At 34.0% G+C, this 27,047-nt stretch overlaps 1 protein-coding gene across 1 annotated transcript in view; it reads left to right on the plus strand.

The window, feature by feature from the left end:
- Window positions 1-27,047, plus strand: part of SGCZ (sarcoglycan zeta) — a 139,900-nt gene that overhangs the window by 50,256 nt on the left and 62,597 nt on the right. The window lies entirely within an intron of this gene.

The raw sequence follows: 27,047 nt of genomic DNA on the forward strand, positions 1-27,047 counted from the left end.
TGTGTAGAGCTAAAGCTGGCAAAAATGAAATTGTATTTGCCCTAAGTACTTTTATGGAAAATTCTTTAGAGTCTGTTAAAATCTATCTTTTGTCTGTATATGGAATGTCTCAGGTATATTCATAAATGAGATCATGACAGCTTCCCATTTCTCTTAATTAGTTCACTCTTGTGTTAATAGATATATGAGATGAATGTCAAGTCTATTGGTCTTTTTTTTCTGTAAAACTACCATATTTCAGTATTTGACAGAGAAAAAATATTGTTCTTGGTAATGAAAACCATTTCATAATGAGATTAGTAATCTCATCCTCAACAATTTTGAATCTTTAAGGCTTTAATAAACATATATCTTCGATTTTTCAATTCATTATACATCCAGTTACAAAACCTTGCTCATAATGTTTATTTTATAATAGTAGCTTAAAATATTAATTACTAGCTAACATTAAAAAATAAGTAGAGTTGTTTCTGAATAAATGCAAATATCATAGCTTTGATATTGGTTAAAATGTTTGAATTTTAAAAACAAACAATACACCTACCAAAGCAAAGCAACTTAGAAAACACTCAGTGCATAATTAAATAAATGACTGTTAAGCATTGATCAGTAAGATCAGATTCTGCCTTCCAAAATTGGAAAGGCATCTACAGTGGGGAACACTGGCCACGTGCCTATTATTTCTATAATGTTCTACTGTTTCCTTGACAATTTTGTAATTTTAGTGTTCTTCAAGTTAGTTAGAATATTTTGTCTTTTATCTATTTCTAAATGAAAAAAATAGTATAGAATACTAATTTGTCAGACCTTCATACCAAACACAACAAATCCTTTTAAAATCATGCCTAAATCATGAGCCTGCTTAATATGAATATTCCAATATGTAGACTTGATGAAATCTGTGTAAAGTTCTCAGACTACATAGCTTATACCCTCACGCTTCAGGAGCATACTGTTTTTGTAGAGGTTGCATAGTCATGGTTTTTCTTTATTCCTTGTTACTTTCTATAATTGAATCATGTCTGTTCCATGTTCTGTAAATGTACACAAGAGTTACGATTTGGGATATTTTCTTTCACAGGGCTTAATTTTGCTGGACATTTGTTCTCTTGAAATAAATATGGAAACTTCTGTTTCAAGTGAGAGTAGTGAGGGCTTTGAGTATGGTTCTAATTTCAGTCAGAGCTGGTAAACAATGTGACGAACTATGTAAGTATGTAAGTATGTAGGATGTAAAGTCTATCAGTAGCCTGTCTCAAGGTTACATTAGTCAAGGCTTGTGAAGTATCTTGTAAATGCCTTCAAGTTAATATCACCAGGACAAAATATCTTGACTAAAATATTTTTAGTTTTGCATATGTACTGATATCTATCTCCCAACTTAAATTCATTCATTATCTAGCAAAACAAAACAAAACAATTCCACATTGCTTCATTTCACTGAAGTTTCAATACCTTCTGGTACCTTCAATACCAATGTGACTGATATGAGGAAATTATGAAAACAACCTTGGCACTATTTTAAACATTGGGATGGGGGATTGTGGTATCTGTACTTGGAGTATTCTAAGGTATGTGTCTTCTGCACATTATTAGTGTTTTGTCACTTACAGAATTGAAGTTTGTGCTGTAGAAATCTATGTGTGAGCCATGTTTCTGAAGTCTCCTTGCATTCAGTAGAGATGCATTTAGTACAGTGGGCTCTGAATAGCTGATGTTAGTGCCCTTATTTGGGTGATAAAGAGGGAATGCTCCACCCTCTTTCTATAGAAGTAATGCCTGAAGTTTGATGCACACAGGAGTTCAGAGGTTCATTGGAATCTAAAACACATCTGAAACTGCCAAATTTGTTCTCTTACATGCACATGCTGCTTATTTTCTTAAGGGAAAGTTGCTCTTTAAGTACATTTACCCATTTCCCATTAAACGAACAGGGACAGTGAAGTGATATCACCCAATTAACCCCTGATGCAAACTGTAATGAATTCAGTAGTGTTATTGTGGAACACCTATATTTCTCTGCGTTAGTGATGTGATTTGTAGACTGACTCCTGGGAGCTCTCTGTAGGACTGTCAGCATTGCAGGTCTGGGCTTCATAGCATTTCCACAGGCATAACAAGACAGAGTGAGGTGGGAAGCTGATGATATTATCAGCAGGATGCAGCAGCTGGTGCTAAGAAAGGTTTTGTGCTTATATGGGAGCTATCTGTTAGCTAGATTTGCAGCTGATAAAACATGTTCATGCAGTATAATTTGTTTAATTCTTTCAATCCTATTGCTACTGAGGCGTATAGATATCCTGGAAGCCTCAATTAGGAGGCTTTTTTGTAAAGTCACAAAGACACCTAAGAGTCTGCCATCTTTACTGCTCAGTGCAAAGTTCAGTGCTTGCAGTTACTGATGACATACCTTTCTGATAAAATCTGCAATGGTCCACAGTTCATGTTTCTAATATCTACTCTTCAGCCTTACCCTTGGGATCGCTCACCTGTCACTGAAGATAAAGCCATTAGTATGGCATAAATAAAAGGGCTCCTTAAGTCGTTTGTCTCTCAACATGATGTAGTTCCAGTGTACTGAAAGGTCAGTGTCAGTTTATTGGCTATGAAGAAGATCTAAAGGTTTCTTAATCAGAAGATTTGCCAGGGGACGAGTCACTCATATTTGTTAGTGATCTCTGTAGCGGCTGCCATTCTGAAATTGAGTTGGCTGTACTCACTGTTCACTGACAGCTGATAGACCATCATGATTCATGGTTTTGCCCTTGATTTGCTATACTTCACTGAAACTTATCTGGGGGTCATCCAATTGTGCAAGTCTATGTTCTGAACACATCATTTTTTCATGTCAACCTGGACTCCACTTATTATTACTGTGATTTGTTGCTCATCCAAGGAAGATGTCTGGTTGTATACTGAAAATTCTGACTTAATATTATTGAAGATCTTTATTTTGGTTGATTGCAACTCATGAATAAAGTCATGAGTGGCTATATCCACTCGATTTTATATGAGCCTGAGGAACTGAATTTGATTTGGGAACACTTCTTCAGAAAGATGTGGGAAGTTAATTAAGTAGAAACTGTTAATCTATTTTTTGTTGTTGTTTTGGCATCAACTGCATCTTCAATTTTAAAATAGTTCCTTGATGTAATGCGTCTGTGTTCCATTGGGGCAAATTTAACTGAAACTGTGATATTTCTTTTTGGTGATTATCATATCCTGTATGTGATTCTATTACTCATTGAAAGTGAGTTTACTTTGTGCTGTTTTAACTGTGTGAATTATCTGAGAAATTACATTATTTTTGTTTTTGTTTCTTTTTCCCTGAACAACTTTAAAATAACACCATAGGAATTTACAGAGGCTATGCAAACCCTTAAAAACCACTCATATTTAAAATTAAGAATGATTTCTATTAATTTTTCCAAACAAAATATGATACAAACCAGGAACAAAAAAAGACTTGAAAAGGAGAACATCTTTATCTTATCTCTAGGCAGAAATATATGCATGTGCCTGTAGGGGGAAAAAAAAAAAAAAAGTGGAATGGGGCAGGAATAGGAGATGTTAGGTGAAAATATCCTTGTATGTCATTAAGTATAAGTGAAGTATATATGTTATCTTTCCCAAATACTTCCAGTCTATTAGCCATGATATAGATAGGGACTGCTGAGACAATTTGTAATGAATTTCTTTCAAATCAGGCTGTGCTCTTACTTGCAGGCCTTTAGAATGCAAAGACACATTTTGCCAAAACTGGCAAAATGAACAGTGAACACTGTGCTTTAAGCTTACTAGGATATCTACGTTGTATCCAAAGACTCAGTGTATTGACAGCAATGAATGCGCGTGTGGGAAAAATTCTGCTGGGAGCAGTCAGCATGGATTTATGAAATAGAAACACCATACCTGGCCAACCTGACAGTCTTCTACAACAAGGTGAGGAGTGTGTGGATGAGAAGTACTGCTGTTGATTATCATGTCTTTAGACCTGTCATGTCATGGAGTTAACTAGATCAATTTACGCCCGTGACAGGGGGGCAGTAGGCCCCTGACCTCCCCCCCACCCCACAAAATGGGAAGGATGGAAGGGAGAAAAAAATCAGTGGCAACTTATATATATATATTATATATATATATTATATATATATATATTATATATATATTATATATATATATTATATATATAGTTTTCCTTATAAGGAAAACTTATTTTACTAACTATGATACCGGAATGCAAAATAACATATTGTAATACAATCTAATTGAAATCAAGACTAATAAATCAAATAAGATAGGAGAGAGAGTTCCCAAGACCGAGTCAAACCTGAAAAGCGTGGAATGGCCAGGAAAGCATCCTCCAGCACCCACTCCAGGCAGTATGAGACCATCCCACCCGGAACGGCCATATCCCATGACTTCCGTAATGTATAGGGATAGGTGCCTGGAATTGGAGCATTAACACTTTAACTCCCAGTACACTACATGATTTTTTGATGCGGAATACTGAAAACAAAAAACAACAACATAAAACCATGACAAGACCCTATGTCCTACCACATTCTTTTTGAATGAAGTACATGTTAAATGAAAGGGCAGTGAGATAGACTGAAAACAGGCTGAATTGCTGGCTTAAAATTTTGTGCTTGTTGATCCAGCTGGAGGCAGTCACTTATGGCGTACTTTTGTGTCTAATACTGAGGCCGATAGTGTTTATTTTCTTCATGAATGATCTGAACCTGTGGACTGCAGCCTCAGCAAGTTTGCATATGATTCAAGACTGAGATTAATTTATACTTGATAACTTACTAACTTGAAGAAGCAAAAGAGAACCTGAGAAATAATTAAAACTGTTCAGAGTTGTTGTTATTCCCAACTAACTGATAACTACACCCTTTTCCTGTTTCAGATCAGATCACTCTCAAAATTGTAGGGGTTAATCAAAGAAGAAACTTGAAACTTTTCAAGCTTCTCAAGGCATATCTTTTATTCATTCAGAAATTTTCTCAAATATAGAACACGTTATTCAAGAGATGGAAGCCTACTTGCCAAAGTTATTTTACTTGATAGATATGGATAAATTTATTTCATATTTTGGAATGAAACAGAACTATTAAAGTCTTTTTTTTTTTTTTAATGTCAGTTTTGTTTTCAGAATACTTTGTATTTTATATGACATTTTGCACTTTAAAAATATTTGCAGACAAATCATATAAAGTAGATAAACCATTCATGATCTGAAAACAAAAGTGGTCAAACTGAAAAACAGAATCTGCATGTTACTGTAAAAGTGCTGGAAATGTTCAAGAAGAAATTACAAAGCAATTTTTGTTTTAGTGACAGCTGATGTAAAGTCAGAGAAGTTTACTTCCACAGTTTTATGAGCCAGTTCAGAAAATGATAGTTCTTCCATCTGTCTATGAAACTTATCAGACTTACACTGTATTAGATTGAGATCTTTTCTTCCCCCTAGTATTGTTCGCAGAATTTCTGTATTCTGTTAGGAAAAAAAAAAAAAAGAAAATGAATCTGGAAAAGAAAATACAGGTTTATTTTGGAGAAATATAATGGCTTTGAGACACTGCTCAGAATTTATCTTGCATGATAATAGAGAAAATTAATGAATATTCAGAATCTTACCTTTACTTCCAAGTACAAGTTGGGGAGTAAATATCACATCTATTTTTACATTCTGTGATTAGGACACCAATCCTCTGTTATAGTAACAACTTGCTTGTTCCTCCACAGCCTCTGACTACTACTGGCAAATACAAAAAAAAAAAAGAAAAAAGAAAAAAAAGGCATACATATTACTATCTCCAGTTTGAAGTGTTTTTGTCTTTTTGTTTTCAGGGAGAACCAAGTTGGATTTCACTGCTTTCAAAATCTACAACATTTGTTAATTTTTCATCTTTCCATGACACATGAGCAGATATTTGTAGTGTATATATCTATATATAGCAGTTTACATTTACTGATCATTGTTAAGAATTGAAGACTTTATGGATACTAAGTGTGTTTTTGGGTTCTTAGTATACAGCATTTTGTTATCATAAGAAATATATCATGGTATAAACCTGCAGTTTCTGATATAACTAATCACTAATAGCAATGAAAGTTTCTCTTTTGAATGTTCTCTTAGAGTATTTTTTGCTTATTTTTTACTACTCCCTGAAGAAGTTTCCAATCCATCTCTTGCTTTGATTGAAACTTCAGACTCCTTTGTATATGTCTGACATCCTTTCCTCTATTAATTTTTTTTTTTTTAATGGTTCCAAATTAATTTCTCACAGAATCTGTTGAACTTCTGTCTGTTTTAGGAAGTGCAACTGCAACATTTTAGGAATGTGTAACTGCAACATTACTTATAATGAAGTATCAAATAAAGATGAGGTAGAAAAGATAAACAAGTACAAGAAGTTCTACAGACTTCTTAATGAAGTAGTAATAAAGAATTACTAAAATATTTGCAGTTGCAGCAACAAATGTATTTTAGTTATTTATCATTTTCCTTTTTCATTATGTTAGCCATTGCAAGATATATCGGTAACATTCTTACAGATCTTCTGTATGTAAGAAAATACGAGTAATAATTTTGGTTTATAGATGTAAAATACGTAAGTTCTACTTTTCATCATCTTAGTGGTAGAATTTTTTGGTACTATTGTTACTCCAAAGAAGTTTTGAATTTATTATTTAAGAAAAAAATGTAAGCACTTTATTTTGGAACAAGAACAGTGCTTGGACCCTGTCCTACTGTCCTGCATCTGACATTGATAACAAATTATACTAAGGTTAGTTGAAAGCATTACTGACTTGAAGAGCATCTTCATGAAAATAATTGCACAATGCAAAACAATTTTAAGTCTTCATTACAAAGTGTATGCTTTCGAAGTATAAGCATACAGTTAATCTGTATTATTTTAAAGTTCAACTGTAGCAACAATGTGCAGTCTAGACCACTGATACATCAAATGTTTCTGTAATAAATTAGACTTTAAAAACTTATCGAGATTCTGCTTTATTTGATAAAGTTTAAAATTAAACATCAAGAAAAGTTTAGATCTAATTGCCATCTTAAATTTTCTAAGGATAAATCTTCAAGCTATAGAAAAAATGTCAAACTAGAAAAGAAAAGCAAAACTAATGCACTGCTGTTTGATGTATTATTTGTGTCTTAAAGACACTAAGGGTAATTTAAGAAATTCAGTAGTAAGTGAATACTGGAAAAAACTGGGATGAGCATCAGACTATAGATGTTATAGTTCATCAGTGAGATTGGGATAATGAAAACTCGCAAGGAAAGAAAAAGTCTTATAACAGAAGCAGTGAACAAGTTAACATCCTGCACTGGAATTGTTAATTACAATTTCAGCATTATGATTGTACAAGAAACATCTGGGGATTTACAGTAAAGCTGGCTTCAGCCAGAGACTCATTTGTACCCTCTGCTGAATTCAAATCAGTTGTTCTGCTAGGAAAGTAACTGCATTTCACAAGGTTTGTTAATTTAGGGCAGCAATCTGTCATGCACAGTTCTGCCAACAGCTACTACTGTATGTGCTCTTGCAGAAGTCTGTGCAAGTATAAATGGTAATTGCAGTAGCCTGGGTGTAAGCTGGTGATGGTCAAATGGTTTTGGTCTGGAGCCTAGCTAATTTTCATTAGTAACAGTGAAATATCTGTCATTACTGAACTTGGCACTTCAATACTGACCTACATGAAAAGTGTCACAATGATTTTTAGTAGGAAGGAAAACTGAATTTTATGCTAAGAGTATAGAATGACTATAAATATTTTTATTATTTGTTTCACTTGCTAGAATTAGGATATAAATAAAAAATGTCTTAAAAGAATTTCTCGCTGTGTTTCTCCATAGGTATTTACCAGATCAGAATCTTTCTTTAAATCTGTGGTATTTCCTTTTTGAGTAAACTGCACATCTACAAAATCCCCAAGAAAAGTCCTTGATACCTGTGTTGTCATTTTAATCAAATGTAGGCGCTTTGAAACGGTTAACTCTTCTGGCAGGATGAGCCAAAACACTTAACACAGAAGATTCAGAAAGTGAATCAGCTTTTTTTGCATCTACTATATATCCTAGAAGTAGAAAATCGGGTTTTAGAAATGCTTTAGTAAAACTATCATTATGATTATCCAAATCTGAGGTACTACACATGTTCTGTCAAGATACAGATTCTGCTTCTGTATTAGTAAGATACGCTCCTGTTGTATGTGCTAGTATTTTGCAATGCTGATTCATATCGAAAGTATACTCATTTTTGGAGTAGCTTCACTGACTATTCAGTACAAATAAGGTGAATATAACATTGTTCTTAGGAAAATGAGAAAAATTGTGAATACTTACTGCAAAGGTAAGATGGAGAGAATACCAAAAGCAGCGATTACAAGAATGAAGAAGTGCATCTTTATCTTACATTCATGGGACTTGATTGAGTAGTAGGGGGAAGAAAAAGTACATAGAAAAGACCAGTACGTTGAGGGGGTTAGGGGGAAGTAAACTTTATACTGAACTATGGCACCTACTGTTCACTTTTTTTCCTCCAAAATTTTCTCCTCTTTATTGAAAAACAATAGCTTGAAATACTTCATAAGTTTTCGCACACACAAAGAAATTTGATGTGAATATCTAAACTATTTTTCAGTGGAATATGTAAAAGGCCACGTTCGTACTCTCTCAAGATGTGCTTTGTACCTTGTTCTTAGGACTTTAAGCTATTTATCAGCTATTCTTCATACTGCTAGAAGAGCATTAAGATTTGTTCTCGGCTACAGATAGAATCAGCACCAGTATTTGTGTATTTCTGTGCACTTCTAAGGTTGCAGCTGTTGATTAGTCTGGACTTTTAACTGTATTTCTGCAGTTTGGTGTAATTTCCGATCCATGTATTGGAAGTGACACCTGGTGAGCATGGCGTAGATGCTTTGTGTGAGTTCAAAACAATAGCTAGTTCTGTGTAGGAAATCTTGCCACGTGCATGTATTACAGGAACAGTAACAGGCATAAATCTCTTTTTCACTTTGAGTTTAGTACTCAGATGTAAATATCTGTGTACAATTGTATTAATATCTTTTCTCAGTTTACAGTTTGGGACACCACATTTCACCCCTGTCCCTATCTTTTAGTGGAGTGAGAACCACGGTGGCACAAATCATCTTCTTATCTCCCGTGTACCTTATTTTCTACATAGAACCCACCTGAGGATACATAGAGAACATCTGTCTGGTATGCATGACATTCGGGTCAGGATCACAAGTTGTACTGCATAATTCGGAAGGAATTGCAGATGCATCCAGCATAATATACTCTTGCTTTAAAATTCCTCCACATGAATAAACCAAGTGCAAACTTGGAACAAACTAACATAAACCAAGATTTAATTGTGGGTGATTCCCATCTGGAATCTAATGCTTTTCAGCTCTAGCCTGATAAGATTTTCCTGTCCAGTCAAAAGTGTCCAAAGCCCTTCAGAAATGGAGACATCCTAGGACAGGGATGAAATTATCCTTTATGAGAAACTTACTTAAAATAAGTTAAGCTGAGATTACCAATTTCTTCTATGTGGTTTTCTGTGTGAAAAGATGAGAAAGACTTAATTGCACACTTGGCTCAAATTTCAGCTCATACAAAACATTTGCTGCCATATCACTTATTCCTTAAAACAGGCTACACTTACATAAAATAATTGAATATACTAAGTATGTGTGTGGTTCCATTTTATATGACCTTATATGAAGGTCAGTAAGCACTTCAACTCTTACTATGATATTATGCATATTTTTGATTTTATAATATTTTCTGTAGAATTTTAATATGTAATATTTTATTTTTTTATTTTAATAGATTAAATGAAAATTTGCTCTTGAATATAAATTCCAGTGAATTGCTTTTTTCTCTGTATCAGGACAGACAGAACCTCAGAATTTAATCTTCATTTTACAATCCCTTTCAAATGTGATTCTAGCTGTTTAAAGCAGAACCTCCTATAATCTATTTCATCCCATCTAACATTTCAGTTTTCATCGAGAGTGTACTTGTAAAGTACATCTTCTGGTTCTTTTCTATTACTCTCCTTTGGTATACATAATGGCATGGTCTTAGCACATGTAAACCAGATTACTTTTCTGCAAAACTTAACTGGAATATGCTGATATTGTCAACATAGGGAAAACAAAAGAAAAGCAAAACAAACAACAAAAACACAGAATAAACACTAGGTACTTCAGCACCAAAAGTTTCATTCTAAAATTCTATTATAATTGCATTGTTAATGTAGGTACAACCAATTTATTTCTTCCACTAATCAAACTGTCAATGCAGGTTTAAGCAGAAGTTTTAATTAATGTCTCCAACTGTGATCTAGGCTAAGTGCTTTCTCACAGACCCTTTGGATATGTTTCTGTGATTACAAAAACAAGTAAGAGTGATAGAGAAATCTTTAAAGACTGAAATTTCCAAGTGAGAAATATTAATGAAAAATTATTTATATTGAGAATGAAAAAGAAACTTTATTCAGTTTTGATTTCTAGAAGTTCATTAGTTTCTGAAAGCTTTGGATTCTAAGTATCTGTTCTTTTTGCTTGTAAATTTATTTTGCTTGTCTCTACAAATAGGAAACTATCTTGAATAAGGTTTAATGGGGAAAGAATCTGCATAGAATTAGAATTCACTTATTCATTTGTATATACTTGTTCACTTGTTATACTTCCACAGAAATACCTTTCTTTTTTTTGTTCAGTGTTTTCCTTCTAAAGGTTTTCATACTTTTTTTTTTCATTCTGTATTTTATTTTTATTTTGTTTTATTTAGCCCTTTGAGGACATTTTAGTGTCTAAGAGAAATATTTTAGGGATTATTCTATAATTCCGTGTTGAAACAGCTAGGCAAAAGAAGTGATTCTTCAGCTACATTCATTGTTGGCATAGCCTCACCTCAAATATTGTGTGTAGTTCTGAGATCCACGATATATAAAGTAAGGTACTTGAGGGCATAAAATATGGTAACAGGGATGCAAAGCATGTCCTGAGTGAGAGGATGAGGAGGATACTTGAGCTGTTCAGTCAGAAAAGGAGGCTGAGGAAAGGCTTTACTGATCTCTGTAACTCCCTGAGAAAGGGGAGTAGAGGGAGGTGCTGGGCTCTGCTCCATAAACGAATGGCAGTATGGGAATGACACAAAATTGCACCAGGGATGGATCAGACTGGACATTATGAAAAATTTCTGTATTGTGAGTGTAGAACCTCCTAGAGAAGCAGGTTAGCATTAAGCGGGCTGGGACAGTGTCCTCAGTAATGCTGTAACTTACAGTTACTTCTGAAGTGGTCAGGCAATTAGACTAGATTATCTTTACAGGTCCCTATACTATTTAATCCATATATTATCAGAATATGCAGGAAAATTTTTATTTTCACTGTTCTCATGAGGATAACCCTTTTGCTTTTGTTGTGAATACAGTTGTCTTCTTGATTACCTGAATTATTTTATGTGAGCTAATTATTTACTCTGCAGCTCATCATAAACAGTAGACCTTAGACAGTAGACTTTACTTCCTACTCTGCCTTTTGACTAAGCTCCATTCAGTATCTTGGAAGAATCTTTGGTAATTTAATGTATTACTAATTTGTTTTTATACTGAATACATAGAATTTCCAGACTAAACAATGTGTTACTTTGTCCTAAATTCTCAATAAAATTGGGTTAATAGGGTTAATGAACATAAACCATTATTGCGCAAAGCTGGGAAATTGAACAAGTATCTGCTAGCCTTTTGAATGTTTTTTTTTTTTTCTTCCAATCTAAGGCAGGTATAAAGGGTAAGGTTGCGAGTAAACAAATAATTCATCTTAGTTAGACAGAGGTAAGTCTTTAAAGATAAAAGATTTCTCAGTGGTATTTCATACCACTTTTGAGACAAGGAGGTACTGTTTCTAGGATTCATGTGAGTGCTTAAAATTTACATCTTTATTCTTTTATTTAATTATTTATTTATTGCACTGCAATGGGTACAAAGCCTAGGAGAAGTGGAACTGGGATTATTCTTTATTTTAGAAGGTCAGTAGGCTTTTTTTTTCTGGATTTCAGACAAGATGACCTCTGTATCAATTTCTTTTCTGTAAAACAGCGATAACAGCACTTTTCCATTTAGGAAGGTTGTAAGGCTAGATAATTTAAAAGATTGTGTGAGTTGTTGGATTGTTAGGTGATGTGAGTGTATGATAACAAGAGGTCGTAGTGGTATGAGTACAATGTAAAGAAATATTCAATTACTGTGGACTATTTTATATTGAGCAGACTGAGATTATCATTAATATTCTGTGCCCTCAGTATTACTACTATTACTTTGGTTCTTTCTAGAAGATGAAGTTTACAAACATTATCTTAAGCTCATCCTTCTCCTTTAAATTATTTTCTATTTTTTTAATACTAGCGAGACATAAACATCACAGCTGACAAGAAATTTATTTTTTCTAATCAGAAAGAGTAGGTCCTAGCCTTATTTTATTGCTTTACTAAAACAGATCTGCTAACGAGGCTACCCATACAGTTTCCCTATAAAAAAAAAAAAAAAGAAAAAGAAATTGATAATGATTTTGGTCCTGACTGGGGAAGAAGAATAAACAATTTTGTTATAAATTGTTTCTAGTAAATGTCTTCATCCTTGGAGATGCATGAGGAGCAGGAGCACTAACACTAGAAGTAGAGCAAATGAAAGTAAACAGCAGCTACACTGTCAAGGTAAGATAGAAAAATAGGAAGGTATAATCCATCCTGCTTGTCTGAAATGTATCCTTCCACAACAGTGGAATCTCTGTGTATGCATGTACTTGAGTGTAGGTAGATACAAGCATATATGAAACGAAAACACAAGTGTAGATTAATTTTTTTATATTTGAGTGACTTCTGTGATTCAGGTTTGGCAAACAAGTGAGAAATTTGTAAATATAAGATTTCAAAAAATAGTACATCCGATCAGTTGAGATATTTAATTATGTTAGAAACAGGGATTCTTTTTCATGAAAAAATAAGTATTTGTGCCTAGTGTTCCATCTCCTTCAACTGCCACAGTACTGTGTTATCATCCTTCAAACTTCAGATATTTCTTACTGCTCCTCTCTTCCAATGTAAACTATAAATTATCCTCAAAAGCTCCTACCTTTACAAAATTACAGGAAGTTCTAGTCATGGTGCCTAGTAATTTTCATCCTAACCTATTCTGTTAGGACTTACAGAAAAGGCAATTAAAAGGAGTTATCTACAAACCCCAAGCTTTATAAAACCTGAATAGCATTAATTGAATTGAAATAGCCCAAGAAATGCATGAAATTTTAAATATTAGTATTTTAGAAAAAATGTACCAAATCTGAGCTGTATCAGTAGTGATATGAATTTACTGAAAATATTGCTGAATAGAGACATGACCATTTTCTATACCAAGTATATGAGATAACTTAGTTTTGTGGAATTCTCTGGGAGCTTGATTTTACTTAAACCTAATAAAAATTCGAATTAAATATATAAAATGTATGTTTTCCAGTCCCAATGTCAATCTTGAAAGATTTGTGGTACATACTTTCAGTTTTAAGACTACAGAAATGCACTTATTACTAGTATTATGTTGCTAGCAAGCTAAGTGAGATTTTCTAAACTACAAGAGTTTGCAGAAGTTAAGTGCATTTATGTTTGCATGCCCAGCTTGTAAGGAATCTAAATGAAAATCAATTCTACAGATAAGCCCTAAATAAGAACCTTTTTAGTCATGTATTTTTTCAGTTTGGAGTGAAAAAAAGCATATTATTGAGAGAAGACTTATTCTTGATAGCATTAACAGTTAGGAGTTGGTTGGATTGTTGCTTGGTTGTGATTTTGCATTTGGCAAGAAGTAGAACTACCTCCAGCATTCTTTTTCAGGAGACTTGTTAATTCACAGTTTCTCATTGTTTTTAAAATTAGGAGACCTTTGCAGAGAAATCAAGAAATAACAGATCAGTCTTAGATTTTGGTCAAAATACAGCTTTTGTTAAGTAATTAGTTCTTGAGGCCACGTGCTTTAATCTGGGAAGCAGTTAAGCAGCAAACAGTCTTTCATTCACGTCCTTCCTTCCAGGGGATGGGAAGATAACTGGGAAAAAAAAAAAAAAAGTTCAACTCATGGGTTGAAATAAAAATTAAGACAGAAGAGAAAAAAAAAAGATAATATTATTTTATATATATGTATATATATATAGCCTTAATGACTATATACATGAGTGCTGCCATGAAAGTAATGCCTGCTGTTTTGTTATGTTGGCCTGTGAAATCAGAGGCAGACGCTGGTGATGTGGCAGTAGACATTGAACCTTCTTGCAAGTATTCTGTTATGTTTTGTTGCCACATGATAGCTGAGCTTCATTACCAGACACTTCCAATTCAGCTCAAACTCGTTCATATGCTGCCAATATCTCTTTTTCAGTTGGAGTGTAGTGGGTCTTGAATCCTCTGAATCCTCAACTCCAAAACACTGGGGGTTGACCTCGAGTCTCCGCTGGGGTTTTCTGCCAGCGGCTCCAAGTGGACAGAGCGCTTTTTTTACAACTTGTCCTGCACAGCCTGGCCCAAAGGTAACTTCATGAACTATCTTCAATTTAATTTTTTCAAAGGCTTGTTGCTCAGGACTACCAATTTAAAATCATTCTTTTTCCGAGTCACTTGATAGAGAGGGTTTACAGTCAGACTATAATCCAGAAGATACATTCTCCAGAAACCCACAACACCTAAGAAAGCTTGTTTTTTTCTTTTTGCTAGTTGGTAGAGGCATAGCAGTTATTTTACTTATCACAACCATAGGGATTCCTAAAACTAGATTTTCATAGAAATTGGAGGGGACATTTCTAAGTCATCTAGTTCAACTCCCCTGAAATGAACAGGGACACGCACAGCTAAATCAGGTTGCCCAGATCTTGATCCAGCCTTGCTTTGAAAGTCTCCAGGGACAGGGCATCCACCACATCTCTAGGCAACTTGTTCCAATGCCTCACCAGCCTCCCTGTAAAAGACTTCTTCCTTGTATGCAACCTAAATATATTTTTTAAGCTTGAAGCCATTTCCCCTTGTTCTCCCACCACAGACCCTGCTAAAGAGTTTGTCCCCTTCTTTCCTGTAGCTTGAATTTTCAGACATAGTATCAGATGAAAGATATCAAATCTGTATTAATTGTCTTAATATTACTGGCAATATAGTTAATTCTAGTAACTAGATCAACTGTTCTACTTTTTTTGTTTGTTTGTTTCTGGAAATGTTAAATACAGAAATCTTGAGAATGAACCATGGGAGGATGTGTGATGTTTAATTATTATGCTTCTTCAGTTCTCCCAATTTCTGCCACTTAATGCCTGATTCAGAACTCACAGTATGAAAATTTAAGATAGCTTGTGTTTTTTTGTTGCTGTTGGGTTTTTGTTTTTGTTTGTTTTTAACTGCATTATCTACTGTAGCAGTAGATGTACTGTTTCTTTGTGATAATCTCTAATCCTCTCTTAAACTATGTGGATTTCTGTGTGCACATATTGATTCTCTCAATTCAATTTGACTTGATTGTTAACTTGTTTTGTTAAATATTTTTTTTTAAATTTGTTAGCATTATGCTTTATCAGTATTTCTTGTTAATTTATTGGGACAGAAGGGAAATAGAATCCATAACTTTCAATATATTGTACATTATAGGCTTGATTCTGTTTTTAGTTAAATCAACTAAGCTCTGAATGGTCTATCTGAATTTAGAGAATTCAAAAGAAGGTACATACAAATTACTGGTTTAATCTTTACATGTTTTTAGTTAATACCCTTATTTTTAAATCTTTAAAATAAGATTCCTGTATAAGCCGGTATTTTTATCAGTTTCCACACAATATACTGCTAATAGGGTATCAACTGCAAGCCCTGCAGAGAACAATACAAACATTTAAATTGTCAGTTATTTTTTCTGTTCATAGTTTATTTTTGAATAAATGCTTCTTTCAACATATTTGGATATATCTCCAGCAGTGCAGATGAAAAACCCAGCTATCAGTTAGTCAGCATGTCCAATCTCCAACTCTTTTGACAACTTCAATGATGTATTTGATTTGACACAAATTTTATAAATTGAAAAGCTGAAAGGTCATTTACACCCCTAAAACACCTCTCACTTATCAGCCTAATAACTCGAGAACAGCTGTTATGATTTTAATGTAAATTTAATGCAACCAAGGTAATTCTTAATTATACAATAAGCTACAGCGGGATTTCACCTGTTGAGTAGAAGTGCTTTTGTAACAAGGAGCCTGTATGAATAACACAAGTTCATCAGGTTATGTTGGGCTTTACTTAGGTTCTTGGTAGTTTAATGTTGAATCTGAAACAAAATCAATAGCCAGCAGACTTTTCAAGATCTACTGAACAGTAAAAGCTGTGCCCTTTAAATGTGCTAGTCCTGCTGGGACAAATTCTGTGCATCATTTTTACTTAAATTGAAGACCAACTTTGATCTCAAATACATGTAATCAGATATATCGGGAATGGTAGAATCATGTGTTCAGTTCTGTATTTGATTTGCATAACTTAAGCCCACTGTCTCTTTTATCTCATGCAATTACTCTTCTTTTATGCTAGTGTATTTCATTATTGCAATGAGCAAATTTTTGAGTCACTGTTTTCACAGCAGTGTAATGCAGATTGCACGCCTAGTCTTTAAAGCTTCTTCCACCATTATTTTTTATCTGTATTTACGAAGGGTAGGGGAGGCAATCAAAACAGCTGTGAAGATAAATTGGTGTTTTCTGACATAGAAGAAATGCTCTGAAATACTCTTATGATTCCAAGCTTGCAGAAATAATCTTTTTAATATAGATAATTCACAGAAGTTCAACACCTTATTCTTGTTAAGCTTAAATGCCTAATAAAAAAACTTAATGAGAAAACCACTTTTGTTGTAAAAAGTCTAGTCAACATCTACCTGCAGGTAATTAAGATATTTGGTTTCCTTCCCAGACTTTGTGAAAGTGTTGTCAGTATCTTATCACTGTGATTGATATTAGTGAAGCTTGAAGTTTTATATTCTAAGGAAATGGGCTTGTTTTTTTTTTTTTTTTTTTTTTTTTCTAGGCAAAGTTTCCCTGAAATGTTTCACATGACTTGATATTTTAGATACTTACAACTTTTGGTACCTGTAGAAAAAAGACATATAATACTGTACAACTTGAACACACAATCTGCTAATGCTACTTTCTTAACTGTCCAGTAGATAATAGTAATTTGATTCTGTGTAATTTGTGATTTGTGTAATATTTTCCTTCTCCCCCTCATTATTTTAATTTTAATTCTTCGTTGGCCATAGGAGGAACAGTGATTGATACTTATGGATGTAATATTATGGTAGAATGGCTTGGGTTAGAAGGGACTTGTACTCTAAATCATCTAGTTCTAGCTACTGCATCAAGCTGCCCCAGGGCCCCACCCAATGCCTTCAGTTATCCTCAGCTTCTCAGAGGAATCTCTTCTAGCACCTCACCATCCTAATACCATCTAATCCAAATTTTCCTTTTTTACTTTAAAACCATTCCCTCTTGTCCTATAAGTATCAGACCATGTAAAAAGTTGGGCCCCCTCCTCGTAAGCTCCCTTCAAGCACTGGAAGACTGGAGGTCTACCTGGAGTCTTCTCCAAGCTGAACAAGCCCAGCTCCATTAGCCTGTCTCTGTAGGAGAGCTTATCTGGTTCTCTGATAATCTTTGTGGCCCTTTTCTGGACCTGCTCCAGCAGCTATTTCTATAATTGGAGCACTAACCTGGAGGAGTAGCACTTCCATTCCAGGCCAGGTTCCAACTAAAATTTTGTAGATTTAATGTAATCTTTGAAATGATTTTAGCCACCTTAATATTTCCTAGAGTAAGCATGCAATGAGCAATTCAGCTCATTGTAGTAAATGCATTTCTGTTCACTTCATCAAAATTTGATTCCTAATCCCTGGATTACAAATGAGGATATGTGGATGACTTATCTTCTCTCCAGACGCAGTTCCCAGCTGATTAAAAGTGCGTCCTTGCATCATTATAAGCTATTCTCGCTTTTCATTTGTATGGTGTACTCTTCCATTGTATAGCATTTATTCAGAGTGACACTAATCATCTCCAGACTCAGAAATTGTTACAAAATGCAATGCTGCAAGAGAGGCTAATATTTGCCCATCCTGACTATAGAAAGCAGTAGTTTATTTAACTGTCAGATGATCTCTCTCCATTTTTCCCAAATCAGGAGTTTGGAAGGAAGGAAGGGAGGAGAGTACAAGGTGGGAAGAGGCTTTGCCAGTTTGCTCTAGAAGACTATACAAACTGATACACTGCCATTGAAATTATCAAGTTCCATTTCTAGTGTTTGATAGGGTAGAAAAATTGGATCTAATAATAATATCAACCATAATAGTAGCCCCCAGGAGGGAGCTTCTTACTACAGGAAAAGATTACCTTAATACCCTGCAAAAAGTGTCAGTCTGTCTCAAGTAATATAGCATTGTGGGTGTGTCAGTGTCTGCTCACAGTATATTATCACTGGAGGTAAATGAGTTAGGTTTAAAAATTTTGAACAGACTTTAATAATCAGCAGGTTGTTATCTTTAGGGCTAAAATTTTTCAGAGCATATGGAGATTTAAAAGTGCATTGCACAGCTATTTTAGATGATGTTATGTAAGTAAGAAACTCAGGAATTTCTTTTGCAATGTTGGAAACATATAGAACTAGCAGGTTTTATTTGAGGGAAGAGGAACTGAAAGGAGCATATATATTTTGTATGTAAATACACCTGTATAAAACAAACAGTTTTCATCCTTATGGTAAATGTATTTAAAAAACAGACTTTTCTGGTAGATTGAGTGTGATTCGGAGAAGAAAAACATTCAAAAATGAAACACGAACTGTTCAGAATGTCTAAAAAACAGTGTTTGCATTAATTCCAGTGTGCTATTAGAAGACCATCACCACATACATGTAGTGAATCCAGAGGTATAAATGTGGTAGCCATCCTCCACCATTCCTGATGTGTTCCCATGTTTACAAAGAAATGAAGCATGAATGTTAAATGCACCAGTCTTTTAGTGCAGTTTTGCTACATTATAAGTATACATTTCATTTGAACAATAACAGGTATCATTTAGGAGATTATTGTTTTAGTAAAGTGCAAAAGTAAAAAGGAAGGTGGTTTGAGCTATCAGAAACTATGGCAACTTGCTGATTTCATAATTTCCTGACTTGGCAACGTTAACAGTATTTCACTTGTTTAATTTCCATGTTAAGGAAAACAGTAAAATGACAATACATACTAAAGTACATTCTACTGGGAAAATACATTTTTTTCTTACTAAGGTCATTACTGGGGAAATAGAAGTCAGATTCTCAGATCAATTTCTGCTGCATGAGCAAAAGGATTAAATGATTGATGTAAAAATCTTTTGACCTCTCTATACGCCTGCTAGTAAAAACAGATATTAAGCATTGTATATCAGTGTCTTTTCTTGTAATTTTGTGAAAGTACTAGCATCATTGTTATATTAGACTCTAGAATATTCAGTTCTTTGAGGGCTGCTCCCAAAGTAATGCCTTCTCTTTTATTATGTTGGCCCACAGTGTCAGAGTTAGATGTTGGTTGTATGGCAGTAGAGGTTGAACTGGATGCAGTTTTCCACATGGAGACACACCTTTGCTTCCTGTGCACTTCCTTGTCAGATTTATTTTGTCAGACTGCTCTGCTGCTACATGTCACACAGCAACAAAATGTAATAAGATATTAACCTCTACTATTATTCCACTATCCACCTCTGACACTGTGGGCCAACGTATTAAAATAGAAGACATTACTTTCAGAGCAGCCCTCATATATCATCAATTCACAGGCAATTTAGGTACCTTGTGTTCACATCTTTCCCAGAAGAACATCTGCGAATGGGAGTGCTTTTCTTCCTTCAGAAATCACAGAGAATTGTCCAGTTACTATTGGCTAGGTATGTTGTTTTAGGGTTGCAATAAAGAGGGTATGTATTTAACAGTCACTGCTAAGTTTATGAACTTGAGTGTTTGCATATACCCCAGGACTGCTAGTGCACGTGAGTGGTTTCCTGCAATTTTAATTAAAACTTACCAAGCTGATTCCACAAAGGAGTGACTGAAAATACCAGAGAAGAGCTGTAGAGATGATACTGTTACATATCTTATGTGTTAATCAGTTTTCAAAATTGACTGGTTAAAATCTACTGTAAACTGTTGCTCAGAAACATATGGGCGTTTACACTGAGTCATAATAGTTTGGAAAACATACTTTGATTTAGATAGAAATCTACTGAGAATTTCAATATGCTTTCCTAGATACAGTAACTAAGAAGAATTGATTACATAAATTAAGGCTGCAGTCTTTAAATAAAATTCTTTATAAAAAGAAAATAATGATGAGGCTAATCATTTGAAGCATTAAATTACACCCAGGGAGAGATAATGATGTAATGTCCATAATGATCTTCATAATTTCCGCACCTGTCTCTTTATTATTCTCTTCTGTGCTTGCAGACTGCAGACTTAGGAGTCTACTAAACTGAATTCTTTTGGGGAGTTTAGTGACCTCGGTGAAGCATGCTATTTTGTACCTTGTCATGCTTCATGATTGTTCATCACTGAAGCAGCTTTCAAGAGATCTGCTTTGTTCTATATACATGATCTATCAGGCTGCATATAACAAAATCTTCAGACAAATCCTTCAATTCTTCTGAGAAGCCCAGCCCTTAAGAATTGGAATATTCAGTAAATTGTTCCTAATCCATATTTTATGCACTGTCACCCAAGTAAACCTAAGGACTGAACATGCAGCAGAATGATATATTTTACAAAATGCTGTTCCTCCAGATCAGTACCCATATTCATTGGATGAGATCCCAAGCCAGAAAGCAAACCCACAAATGCCCACAATGGGACACTAATACTTTCTGAATTGTTGCCAAGAAAGAGTAACATGAAATCTGCTCATCTGTTTTCCCCCCATTTTTGGCCATGCATTTGATTAAATAGAATAATAGACAAATTTACTTTTCTGTTTCTGCTGATTGCCACAGTATCTAAAGATTGTTGAATATTTGCAACTTAAACATGTCAGCTTTTCCTTACATGTCACTACCAGCTCATATTTATAGCTACAGATCTTTTACTAAAGAAAATAGTTTATTCGGTATATAGCCATAAAAATGCGTCCTAGCTGGTTGCTTTCAAAGAGCATCCACCCACAATTGCCTTGATTTTTGCAAGGCATCCGCAGTTCTTCATTTCCAGGACCATACGCAAGTAATGTTTCTGAGTTTTCTTCAACAGAAACTTTGTGATTACAGCAGATAAGTGGAATCTTTTTTTTTTTTTTTTTTTAACATGAAATAGTTGAAATCTGGAATGGGCTAAATAATAACCATCAACAAATTACTAAATAAAATGAATCTGGAACAATATAAATGTTTCATTAGTTGTGTTGAAAAGAGTCTAAAATAGATTATTAAGGCTTGTGCATTCATAGGCTTTCTCATGTTTCAGACTAATTAATTCAATTGCTGTTTGTGCAGTCCACCATTTTGAATAGCATACAATTGTAGTTGAGATTTTTGATTTTGCTAGTTTTTATCAGAACAGAAGTGCTTAGATGTTCAGTTCAAATAAGATAGTGTGACTTTTGCTTATGGACATGGAAAAAAAAAAAGCTCAGCACTGAAGAGATCTGAGGTACCATGGGTAATAAGTTACTGGGGGTTAAATCTATTTTTATAAGTTAGGTTTGATTTCAGGTTAATCTTCACAGAAGTCATCTTGATGCTTTTCCTTGTAACCTCACCTTTAAATCCTTACATAGCTTTGAACACAATTTGTCAATGTTTGTATTATTATTTTAATGTATTTAGAATTTTTTAAGAATAGAAATGTATTTTATACTGTAATATTTCCAATAGAAACCTGACTCGGATACTTGAGAACAAATGATTTTTCCCTCAGTTTCTTTTAGTTTTTGCTTTCCTGGAAATTCTTTGTAGCATACCACTAAATTAGGAAAAAAATTCTGAACATAACCTGTCTTCTAGACCCTATTATCTTTCTCACTTTCTGTGGTACAGAGAGCTATTTTCTTTTTCTGTATTAAAAATCCAGACATCTCAAAGCAGGAGGAAAAACCCATTTAGATCTCTGTTGGTGATTCACTGCTGGAAATGTAGTCACAATAAACCCCTATGTAAGCATTTTCCGTTTTTTTTTTTTTTTTTTCTTTCCCCCAATAATGAATTTAAGGTTCAATTTTAATTAAGTTTGTGTACTTCTTCTATTTTAATCAATTTTTAACAAGAATTTATGAAGAAAAATTGTGTATTACATCTACAGAAAAAACATTTGGTTTGTATAAAAAAGTCCTGGAATTACCTTAATATCCTAATGATTTTTGTCAACAGTCTGTAGAGTACTATCTCTCAGTATTGACTTCAAGATGCTCTAACTTATACAATTTGCTGTAGTTCACTCTAGTTCAGATATGGTGACAGGACTAATTCAGTATGGAAGCATGGAAGACAGATTTATCCATGTCTTTTCTCTTTGTCTTTTTTTTTTTTTTTTTAATGCCATACTAACAGCAGGAGAAACATGACCCTTTAATGCCTTTTACTACCTATTCTTCCTCTTTGTTATTCTTGCCTCCTTTTTCCCCTTCACATTTCCTCTATGACTTTGCAGAGCTCTGTAGTTTTCTGCACCTTCCCAGTCTGCAGAACACCTTTGTTTCACAGGCTTATCATTTGCAAAGTCCAGGTTCATCTTTCTGGAATTGGTACTTGTATCTTGATGGCCCATCAGTTGCTGAGACTGGGAAGTTTGTTTCTTGCCATTGTCTCCATATTTTGCTTTGTCAAGTTTGTCTCAACATTTTTTGCTTAATCTTTCCCCCTTTTTTATTAATTATCCTGACTTAGAAATCTTCAGACAACCACACTTGAATCAACATTTTGATGTGTGACTGACCAGGCTTTGGGTCTTTGCCAATAGTATTTGCTAAAAGTATTTTGAGAGTGTACTCTTTTCATACCACCTAAATATTTGTGTGGCGTTGGGGATAGTATTTATTCCAACTGAACTAAATAGTACAGAACATATTTAGAAATGTTTATGAAAATATTGTTCTTCTATAGTTTTTATTTTAGTAGATTGCTTCATGCTTTACTTTCACAGCAGTAAGATGAAGAGATATCCAGAAGATCTTTAGGAGTCAATAAGATCAAATAGAACACTAATATAAAATGTACCAATGAACTTTACCATGTTAAATAATGTTTTGAAGTAAATAAGGAAAAATATGACTTGAGATGTTGACAGAATTTCCCTTCAAGCACATTTCTAATGTTAACATCAGTAGAGAAGAAGGCCATCTGTCCATGTGTTTTTCTGTAAGGATATTCAGACTTGTTTGGAAAACAACCAGATCTGTCCTTCTAGATGTTGGCAAATATGTGATATAAATTGGAAGCATTTAACAAATAGAAGGATTTTATGCAATTCAAGAGACTGAAATAGGGAAGGCAACTGCCTCAGCAGTTAAACTGAGTCTATGCCATCCGCATCAAATAATAATAATGATAATACTTAATGGTTGATGGCTTTTAAAATGTTAATATATACAGTAAAAGTAAAGTAAATTAAGGCAATATCAGCTGGTGCAATAACTTCTAAAGTTCTTCATACATACAGCCTGAAATGCCAAGAAAGGATGCAGATGTTTTTTATTACCTGCATTACTTTTAGCGTTTTCAGTCCTTCTATATTTCCTGAAAAATGTTCTTTTCCTAAAGACTCTGGAGATGACCACTATATATGGTAGCTGTAGTTAGTATATTAAATCTTGAAGTGGCCTCGAGGATGAATTTGGGCTGTAAAACAGATACAGATATCTTGTGAGTGTGAACACACAAATCTTGTTAAATGCAATAAGAAATTTTCCTCTTGAAAGAATTTCACAGCTAATTTATTTATGTGAAGAAAGAGATATTCAACAGCTATAATTTCTCTCACCTGATGTCTCTAAGATTTTATCACTCACAATCTTACAATTCTGTGAAAGTGTACAAGAATTTTACACATTACTACTAACATAAGTAAGGTTATCTTACTTATAAGGAAATCTTCCAGGTTTGAACTCTGACTGTACTTTGTTTTCATATATTTGAAATTATTTTAGAAATTTGGGTCTGCATGTGTATTTTAATAAATATATACATAGTTTTTTTTTTTAATGAGGTGAGTATAGTGGTTTGCTTAATGAATGGATGAGGAACATCAACTATTTCAGAAGTTACTGTCTTAAAGCTCTGTATTCTACATTGTGTTGGAAGCTAGATTAATTATTGTTCTGATCTTTAAGTTTAAAACTTTTTTTTTTTTTGGTCAAAGAGACAAGATGTTTATTTCATAAATATTGTTGGACTTAGGCATTTCTCAGACTGCTGTGTGAAATTGCTTTCCCTCCTTAGTAGCTTTTGGCTTGCAATTCAGTGTTTTTCTTGGATAACTTTGGTGATATAGGCAATCATCACATGCAAGAGGAGAGATCATACTATGTAAAATTTAATTTTAGTCTCTCTCTATATATAGAGCTTCATAGTTTGACAACAGTACAATGTATCATGCCCAGAAGATGAGAGTAAACCAATTTAAAATTAACGCAATGATATGTTCCTTGAAGATAAAAGGAAGGGAACTGCTGTCTGTTGCTATGGTTTCAAATGCGTGACCTTGTAGAGCAAATTCATCAACAATATCATAAAATGCAAAATTGTTTCTGGAAGGTCTGGCGCTAACTGAAGAGCTCTCAAAAAATAAGCACATGAATAAGCTTTAGTTAGTTTAGCTAGTTATGCATTAAGATTGAGCATTGAAGATAAGTCTAAAAAAGTTTATCTTAAAAAGAAACAACTCTTGGTGAAGGCTCAACATTTATTTTCAAGGACTGAAAAGCAAATCTAAGCAAATCTCAGATTTTGTTTTAATCTCTCAGAGTCTCATGCTCCAGAACAGAAACAAATTTTCCTTTTAATGAGAAATTTGTAGCATTTCAATCTATACTGAAAATAATGCCTTCTATTTTATTGCAGTAGCTCATGATGTCAGAGGCAGATAATGGGTGGTATGGCAGAGGAGGTTGAACCTTCCTACCAATATTCCATTACATTTTGTTGCCATTTAACAGATGGCAGTCAGAGGGGCAGTCTGACAAAATGGCATCTGACATGAAAGTGTGTATTAAGCAAAGATATGTCACTGAATTCCTGCTTGCAGAAAAAAATTGTACACATTGATATTTATTGAATGCTGATGGAAATTGAACAGTGGAGAGCACACTGAGGTGTGAGGTGAGTTTTAGCAGTGCCAGTAGCAACATTGGGTCACCTTGATTGGTGCAGATTTTTATGCACACAGGCTCTTATTTGTCATTGATAATGATGCATAAACAATGGTTTTGTAGCTGAACATTTGTTTTATCAAATAGTGTTATTGTACTCTTTGTATCTGTTATAGTTTCCATGGAAATAAATATTAGGCAGTACTTCTGGAGCAACCTACATATATACTGCATAACACAAAGATAGCCTGAAGATGCATGCATATTATGCCATATACAAGATATACAAATATTAAATCCCCCTGAAATTCCTTACCATGTAAAGCAACAACAACACCTAAGATCAGTGTATAGTTGAAAGAAAAGGACAGTCAGTATGGATTAGAAGTACTCAGTCCAGAAGAAAGTAGCAGTTGGTAGCTGGTTATATACCTTAGGAATTTTCAGATTTTCCCCCCCCCTAAGAGAAGTGAGGCAGATACTTCGATCAATTTTTGAACCAGTCATCCATTAAGAAAATTATTTTCATTTTTAATTGATAAAATAATTTTTGTAAGGCTATCGTTTCTGATAATATTTCATGATCTTAAAATATTAAGTCCCAAACTAGACAAATCTACATGCAACACATGTGAAATACTTGTACTGATTCATTAGAGTAGGTGTATAACAAAACAACATCTTGAGAGCTATTAAAAGTACTAATCATAGAAATTGGTACATTCAGTATTATTTTTATGTTTGCTTTTTGGACAGATCAGCTCCTATGCTGGCAATGACATTTTGGCTTTTATACATCCAGAGTTTGTATCTCTAAAGTACAAAACATCCTTGACAGCTGGCATTGTGATAAGGGCTGGCTTTGTTTTGAGAAAGAATGTTTGAAAGTGATTTAATGGCCAATGCAATTTTCTACCAAATTGTTGCAATTAGAATAAATATGAATTGTCAGTATGCCATACAATTTTGTCTTAACTTTTAAAAATCCTTGTACAATTAGGCATATGGCAGCTCGGTGATGCTGATTCATATGATTCACTATTATTTCAAATTAATTATGAAATTAGTTTAATTCAGAAGTGTTTGTGTGGGTTCTAACAGTAAATTAAAAACAATTGTGAAAAATTTTCCTTATGCTTTATAGTCATGCTTTACATGAGCCTTAGATTACTAGGTGGCTGGACAAATAGAGAAGGAGCTGTCCTCAGGAGATCCAAAGGGGCTCTGGACACTCTGCTGCCTGTGGAAAGAATAAGAGACTGGAACACTATCAGAACAGGTAGACACTTTTGTATGTCCTTGGAATGATTATGAAAGGCAGCATAGATGTTGCCAAAAAAAATCACTGAGAAAGTTGCTAGCAGTCCTTGAATTTGTTCACATTTAAGTCTGTATATATATGTCTGCAACCTTATACATTCTTTCCTTTTTCTCAAATGCAAGAGGCCTGTGATTTTAAACACAAACGTGTTTTCATCTTACTATTGCCTAAAAATTCTAAATGAGCTAAAATTTGCTAATTTTTTAATTTTTTCAGATAGTCTTTCATTGAGTTAATATTTGGTCAGAGTTTTAATTATTTTGTTGTTTAAACTGGATATGAATCCCTTTATT

This window comes from Meleagris gallopavo, chromosome 4, assembly GCF_905368555.1.
Source record: "Meleagris gallopavo chromosome 4, MGAL_WU_HG_1.1, whole genome shotgun sequence".
Lineage (NCBI taxonomy): Eukaryota > Metazoa > Chordata > Aves > Galliformes > Phasianidae > Meleagris > Meleagris gallopavo.